Below are 8,030 nucleotides of genomic sequence, written 5' to 3' on the forward strand. Positions count from 1 at the left end.
TGACGATTTCAAAATAATCTTGTCGGTGGAGCCATCTTTTGAAAACGGCCGAAACTTATTTATATTACTAATATTAACGCATGCGGCTTATTCTCCAGACTTGGCTCCCTCCGATTATCATCTATTCGCATCAATGGGACATGCTCTCGCTGAACAACGCTTCAATTCGTATGAAAATGTACGAAAATGGCTCGATAGCTGGTTCGCNAAGAAGAAATGTTTTTTTGGCGTGGCATTCATAAACTGCCGGAGAGGTGGGAAAAATGTATAAATAGCAATGGACATTATTTTTAATAAAATATTTTTTATCATTTTCAAACAACAGACGTGTAATTTTTACAAAAGAATTCCGGTTTCATACTTCTACACCTGGTATACGAAAAGATAAGTGTAATGCTACCAAACAATATTAATCTAAAATATATTTATATTATGATAAAAGAAAATCGATTTGGAATTCTGGATAAATCTTAAAATTTCATGATATTACTCGCGAATCTATTTCTTTACCCATAGCAAATATTACATCTTCTATCGATACTTCGACATGAGATAAAATTTTCGAAATTTAAAGTGACATTTTCGTATAAAGATTGAATTAGCATAATTCCTGAAGATATATTATATTTTGATGAAAAACGACGTTCTCGCTATTATTGCATGTAGCGGCGTAAAGTTTGGACAGGTGAAACATAGGCAACTATTCATCAAGCGACAAAATTTCCGCGCGCGTTCTTTTTTAAAAATTGTAATATTTCGGAAACTGGCATATATTTAACCGTTAAGGGGTCATGAAGAATATAAACATAATTTTTTAGGCCAAGTTGTAAATAAATTTCAGCATAAAGCCAATGTTTCTGTGGAATGTAAAATTAGTATTGTTGATGAATCTGTAAGACATGAAAAAAAACGTCAGCTTAAGGGACATATAAGAGTAGAGGTTTCCAAAGTATGGGCAAAAAATTATGAATTTCCCTGTCAGTGGTGCAGAGCGGAAGAAAATAAACTCGTGGAATTAGGCGATCCTAAACCTTTATAACTCGTAATATTGTTTTGCAGAAAACTAAAAAAAAGACAAGATATTAACTTAGATGCAAACATCAAAACAGATCCTGTAAAAAATATTCTTAAAATGAAATATGGACGCCGGTACAATACATTCTATTTCATTAGACCCGTTTTTCGTTCATTATTGGACTTTAGAACAATAATAATCTATTTGTAATTCTCAAATTATCTTTCGATAGATGCTACTGAATTATTGGTAAAAAAAATTTAAAGTACCAACCGGAGAATTGTCAAGTCATATATATTTGTACCAAATTGAATGCGAAACTCGAATATAAAGATGCCAGTATTTCAAATGTAAAGCACTACGCAGCATACGAATGGAATTTTTATTGGTTATTAGAAGTACGCCATATCGAGAGTTTGCACAAAACAAATCTTCCAGATCCACAACAAATAGTTTGTTACTCCGACGGAATATTAATAGGTGCTATTGCAAGAGCATTTGGTAATTGTCATGAATTAAAAGAATATTTATCAACACGTTACTTACAAAAAAGAACAAGAAAATGCCAAAATGCTTTTTGCGTTTGGATATTTCGCATTATGTTAGTTTTATAAGTAGATGGAAAATTTTTACATCTGTTCATCCTAAAGTTAAAACGTTTTATATGAGGGTGCGTCAAATATAAACAAGCCTTTTTAAATTGTGTGCCCGTCGGCAGTGTGAGGGGTCTACAACGTTTTGAACAGTGGAGGGGGGTCATGTGGAAGGCAGTAATAACGTTGGCGCGTCACGTGCTTCTTACTCTCAGCAACAATTACGATGAGCGAGAAAGAAGTATACCCCGCATTTGCACAACGTGTAATTATTAAGTTTCTCTTCAACGAAAACATAAATGCTGCTGAAATTCGGCGCCGTTTACTCCCACAGTTCGGGAAAAGAATCCTTTCATAGGCTCGGGTGAAGCAGTGGTGTAACGAAATTAAGAAAGGACGGCAACGTGTTGAAAACATTGGCCACCCACGCTGTTTCCGCACCAGCATCACAGCGTAGAATACCGAGGCTGTTCGAAAACTCATCGAAAGCGATCAGCACTTAACTATTCATGAAATCTTTCAGGAACTTCAGATCAGCTAGTGTGCAATCAATCATTCGCAATGAGTTGGGATTTCGAAAAGAGTCAGCTCGTTGAGTTCTAAAGTTGCTGAATGCAGAGTAAAAAGCCATGCGGTTTGAAATTTCTCGGAGCCTCCTAACGAGGTACGAGCGAGAAGGTGACGTTTTTTGGAAAAAAACGTCACGTGCGATGAGACTTAGGTCCATCATTACAACCCTGAATCGAAGAGGGCCAATATGGAGTGGTGGAAGACTGGCGAGGGTGCATCGGTGAAAGCGAAGATGCGGTTGTCTGCAGGGAAAGTCTTTGTCACAATGCTCTGGGACTGTAAAGGCGTTCTGCTGATCGATTTTCTTCAAAAACGTCGAACTATTAATGCTGCCTATTATTGTGATCTTCTTAGCCAAGTTCGAGCTGCCTATCGGTCAAAAAGGCGCAGCATTCCGATCAGAAGTATGTTGCTTCTTTATGACAACGCCAGAACCCACGCCGCAGCAGTAGCATAACAAAAATAGGCCGATATGCACTGGACTGTACTAGAACATCCACCCTACAGCCCAGACCTGTCACCATGCGACTTCTATGTTTGGGCCACTCAAGGAAGCCCTTGGTGGGCAGCGCTTCACAACGAAAGAGGAAGTACAGCAGTTCGTGTGCAATTGGTTTGATACACGTCCGCAAACGTTTTATGATACTGCATTAAAAAATTACTAGACCGTTGGAAGAAGTGTATAGATAAGATGAGGGACTATATAGAAAAGTAGGAGAAATATAAATTAGAATTGATTTTGAAAAATAAAGGTTTTTTTTTGCAAAAGGCTCGTTTATATTTGATCCACCCTCGTATAATGATGACGAATCGGATTTGCTATTGTCAGATATTAACCAAGGAGATACATATAAGAATAGCGATGAATTTAATTCTGCTGTAAATAATGCAATAATTGCTTGGGTTAATATGTTCCTTGACAATAGTATTAAGGGGTTAGGCCAGTCTAGAGCCCTCAAAAAAGGCCTAACTTTGACAATTTATTCTAGGAGTAAGGAAAAAGGAATCGAATTTCTCTCTTTCAGGCTTTATTAAACATGTATTTGAGTGTATAAAAAAATTTTTATATTGACATTTTGATATAAAATGGCGGCTACTGGGCAAATCTTCGGAATCACCTTTTTCAAGAGGGCCTCTACGGACGACGGTGATTCTAGGAACTCGTGCTATCTGAAACAAAATAAAGAACGGGATTTAATCTACATAAGACTTGCTAGTAAAGTACGTATGTTTTTAGCTTTACATCAATTTTTCGCAAAATGGCGGACTTGTAAAAAAAAGGTTCAATTTTTGACCGAAAAAATGAGCAGTAAATTGTTTATAAAAAAAAAGTTGCAATTATAACAAAAAAATCGTACGTAGTTTACTAGATAATGTTACTGTAAAGCTACAGTTAAAATTTCAAGTGGATACGTGCGATAGTCTCCAAGTACCATCGTCGCCCGATTTGAAAAATGCAGTTTCGAGAAAAACGCGTTTAAAGTTTTACGTGCTAAAAATTTTGTTATACCTTCAGTCTGCAATGCCTGCGCGGTACATTTCACCTTCCATGAACACGTGGAACTCATCTTATTCCTTTCTGGATGCCTTCTGTTCGATTCGAGACCTTCTTACAGCATCTAAGAGCGAACGATCGGATAATTTGATGCGGTTTTGATCAGTCTCTTGACAGTAATTGTAGCAGTTCGGCCCAATTTTGATGCCTATGTTCTGCATGACTCTCATGGCACTTGTGAGGCCATCATTATAAGTACCTGCAGCAATATATACAGCTGTGTCAAGTACATTTTTGCCACTGGATGTCACTTTCGGGGCCATCGACCATACTGTAGCGTTGAAACTCTCATTACTGTTTTGAGTAAAGTCGCCTATGCAACGAGTGAGTAGGTCATCACTGGTTAATTTTTCATAACTTGGAGTTATAGCCTTGTATACTTCTTCATGTAAAGGTGGTTTATGTGTATATTCGTCCAAAGTTCCAGTGGCCTTGGCCCTTTGCCACGAGCACTATGAATTTTCTCCGCTCGGGCAGTGATCGTGCTTAGGCTTGGCATCTGTTGATAATTTGTGATCTAGCGTAGATCGCAGTCCTCATTTTCTCTACAGATTCATGATTTCTGCGTATCGCTAGACCATAATAAATTGACAGTTCATCGATCAATTTGCCAGTTAGTTTACCTTTTCCGCCGAGGCCCTTTGTTTTCTTTTTTAAATTCCGGAGATGCGTACCCATGCGTTTCTGGACGTGATCGATACACCTTTTCTTCTGGACAATCGAATCTCCATAAGGTGATGAATTTACGATACCCGTATATATCTTAGAGTCTCCATCTCCGATATAGCTAGTATATATCAGGTTGTGTAAAGATTCAGAGCGCTGGAACATTTTGCAAACAACATTAACATCCATGAGGCCCGAAGAGCCCTCGTGGTTAGCTTGGCATTCGTCGGCATGGGTTTCCAACCATTCCTCGTACTTTGCTGTACCTTCCTTCGTTTTCCAAAATTCGCATGCTTTACAGTACTTACATTTTACCGAAACGTCCACAACTTTACCAGTCTTCCATCCAATTAGCGAGACGAATCCAAAAAGCGACGAGAATCCTCGTTTTCGCCATGATCCATCACCGGACACAGCTATTCCTCCGGAGTTACTCGATTCATCGGTTTTTCCTTTTTCCTCTTGAGCAGCTCTCTTCATACTTTGCTCACACATTATTTCTGCACCACCATGAATACATTTCACTACAGAGTCATAAAATGAATGAAAAATCGGCCGTGGAAGATCCATGAATGCACAAAATTTTTGTATGCCGTGTAATTCCACTCCGATTAATCGCATTGGAAGAATGATTCTGCGATTAATTTTGTATGCTTTATCAATAAATGAACAGCTTGGAACAAAAACTTTATCGCATTCTTTACACGTAATCACAACCTTGAAACCCAAGCCACGATTTTCTGTTTCGGTGAATTCTACATCGGACTTGCACTTTTTACAAACAACTACTTGAGAAATTGCTGTAAACACTGTCAAAAAGTCTATCGTCCTGTATCCAACACTAGGATTCACTTCAATATCATCTGAATTATTTGCAGATAATTTCTTAGCAGACGTACCAACGTTCTCACTGGGCTGCTCCATTTCAAAGCGATTTAACGGACGCTGCCGCTTTAAAATACTTGGTCCATCTGCTTTGGATTTCCGTCCTCTTTTGCCTTTTTGCGCCGAATAAACTGGCTTCTTGTCATCACTCATATTTTTAACAATGATAGTTTATCAGTAAAAACCACTGTAGTCAATAAAGTAATTCGTTGAAGCAGAAAAACTAACGAAAACAAAAAGAAGCGTCCACGCGTGGCGTCGTTTTTCAGCTGACTGACCCAAACACAAGCCCACACATACAGCTGTATTGATGAACTAGCACTTCCTAACGACCTTTTGGGGAACCTTCAGGCCCCGTTGGTACATTAGTGCAGAGGGTAAGAGTCGTAAAAAGGGGACAAAAGGAAGCCCGCCGCGGCAGGTAGAAAATGCGCTCGTCGCCCGCTCCGAACGCTTCGACACTACAGCGGATTGGACAGGGAAAAATTTTTTTTTCCCTATTCTACCAATTGAATAATGGTTTTAGGACCCTAAAGTGTACTTTAAGCAAAAAAAAAAAAAATTCGATTTTTTGAAAATCCTAGACTGGCCTAACCCCTTAATGACTTGCTTAATATTTCTGAGCATGTTGATATAAATCCGTATTATTGTCCAGAAATGACGCAAGAAATTAAGTTCTTATTACCATATTTTCCGTTATACTCTGAAGTGATAATTTTCAAATTTGGATTTGGCAAAATAAATACAAATTCATCCTCAGTTGAGTCTGAATTAAACGATATTAAACATAAATTGCTGAAGTACAATTCGTCATCAATGCAAATAAATAAATTTTTAATGGTATATATCCAATCTTTCTCCGGTAAAGCAAAGTTAGCTAGGCCGGAAATTAACAGACCGATATCCCTATGTACATCAGAAATTAATATGTATCGTGAAAAATCAGTGAAAGTTTCAACAAAAATTGTGACAAATCCGAAATTAAAAACACAAACCAATCCGTAAATTCTGACGAATCATATGAACCTTGTAAATTAGCAGCGGAACAAAACTGGCGAAATAAATACGATAAAAAGCTTAACGCGCTTATCTAGATGCATGTCTTAATTGGAATACATTTAATATAAATATATAGGGTGTTTTTGTAGATGTGTTATAAAATGGCAATATTTCACCTGTTTTAAAAGTAAGATCGAAAAGTAGGATGGACAGATGTAAAAATTTTCCATCCACTTATGAAACTAATATAATGCAAAATATCCAAACTCAAAAAACCTGTAAACATTTCTTTGTTCTTCTTTATAAGTAATAAATAACATATTGATAAATATTCCTTTAAATCATTACAATTACCAAACGCTTATGTAATAGTACCAATCAATGGTCTGTCAAAATCACAAACTATTTGTTGTGGACCTAGAAATTTATTTTGTGCGAACTACAGATACGGCATACTTCAAACAACCAATTAAGAATCGCATTTATATGCTGAGCAGCGCTTAAATAATATAATGTATTATAATTCATACTATTATATTTATGATTAAAACACCATTCAGATTCATTTCTAACATAATATTTATCATACTGTGACGCCCGTGTCTTGATGCCCGCGCTTTTAGCGCTCTGAACGTACAGCTGATTCTCTTGACAACGAGTCGTCAACAACAGATGATCAGCGTTGACTGATAAACAACAGGTTTGAGAGATTCTCTCTGAGGCGGTCGAATCGCCGTGACGTGCGCGTCGGTCTTTAGCGAGAGAAAGAGAGCTTGAGTCTGCGAGTTACGCGTGCTTTCTTGTAAATAGCAAATATATAGTTGAAGTGGTTTCCCACTTAACGTTGTCTCATTTTATTCCCTGCACGAGTGTAACAATAAAATAAATATATCGATATAATAACTTTAAATCATTAAATTATATAATTCTAAAACTTCCGTTAATATAATATAATAAATCCATGCGTTGTATAGAATGGTTTAACTTTATATGTTAAAGCTATTGGGAGTACAAATTAGTTCGGTCCGTTTTTGTGGTCAAAAATGCATTTATTTCAGAACAAAATGAATGAACAGATTAATCAAAGTATTGTCCATCGCTGGCTACTACTTTTTCCCACCTCTCAGGCAATTTTCGAATTCCATTTCGCAAAAATATCTCGTCTTTTGAGGCGATTCAAGTTAGGAGTCAATTTTTTATTTCTGCGAAAGAAATGAACCGATGACCTGCCAAATCGTGCTCCATCCGTCGAAACAACCAGTAATCAGAAGGAGCAATACCGCGCATACGGTAAAATATAATTTTTTTGGCTGTCCAGAGCGCGGCTTGTCTTCAACGTTGAAATCACCATTCTTGCAACGTCGAAACCATTCTCTACATGATTTATCAGTTGGAGCATTGTCACCATAAACTTCTACAAGCATTCGATGCGCATCAGCAGCACTTTTCTTCCAATTAAAGCAGAAAACTAAAACCTCCCGCAAATACTGCTTAGTTAAAACAAAATTTGACGTATTCAACACAGTAAAAAACAGGGGTTTTGTATGAAACTCAAAGCGATATAAACTGAATATTATTGACAGATGTCTAACCTCTCTGAAATCACCGAAATCAGCTGTCTCTATGGAACATTCATAACAGCCAGCGCCATCTTTTGGAAACGGACCGAACTAATTTGTACTCCAAATTTTACATCAACATATACAAGGTGGGCCATTTTAATCAACCCAGTCGAATATTTCGAAAA

At 37.3% G+C, this 8,030-nt stretch overlaps 1 pseudogene; it reads right to left on the bottom strand.

Annotated features, from left to right (window-relative positions):
* Positions 1 to 3,690: 3,690 nt before the first annotated feature.
* Positions 3,691 to 4,428, bottom strand: LOC106751189 (annotated as a pseudogene).
* Between the last annotated feature and the right edge of the window lie 3,602 nt (positions 4,429 to 8,030).

The sequence above is a fragment of the Dinoponera quadriceps genome, unplaced genomic scaffold, assembly GCF_001313825.1.
Source record: "Dinoponera quadriceps isolate SergipeBrazil2010 unplaced genomic scaffold, ASM131382v1 scaffold9408, whole genome shotgun sequence".
NCBI classification, from domain to species: Eukaryota; Metazoa; Arthropoda; class Insecta; order Hymenoptera; family Formicidae; genus Dinoponera; species Dinoponera quadriceps.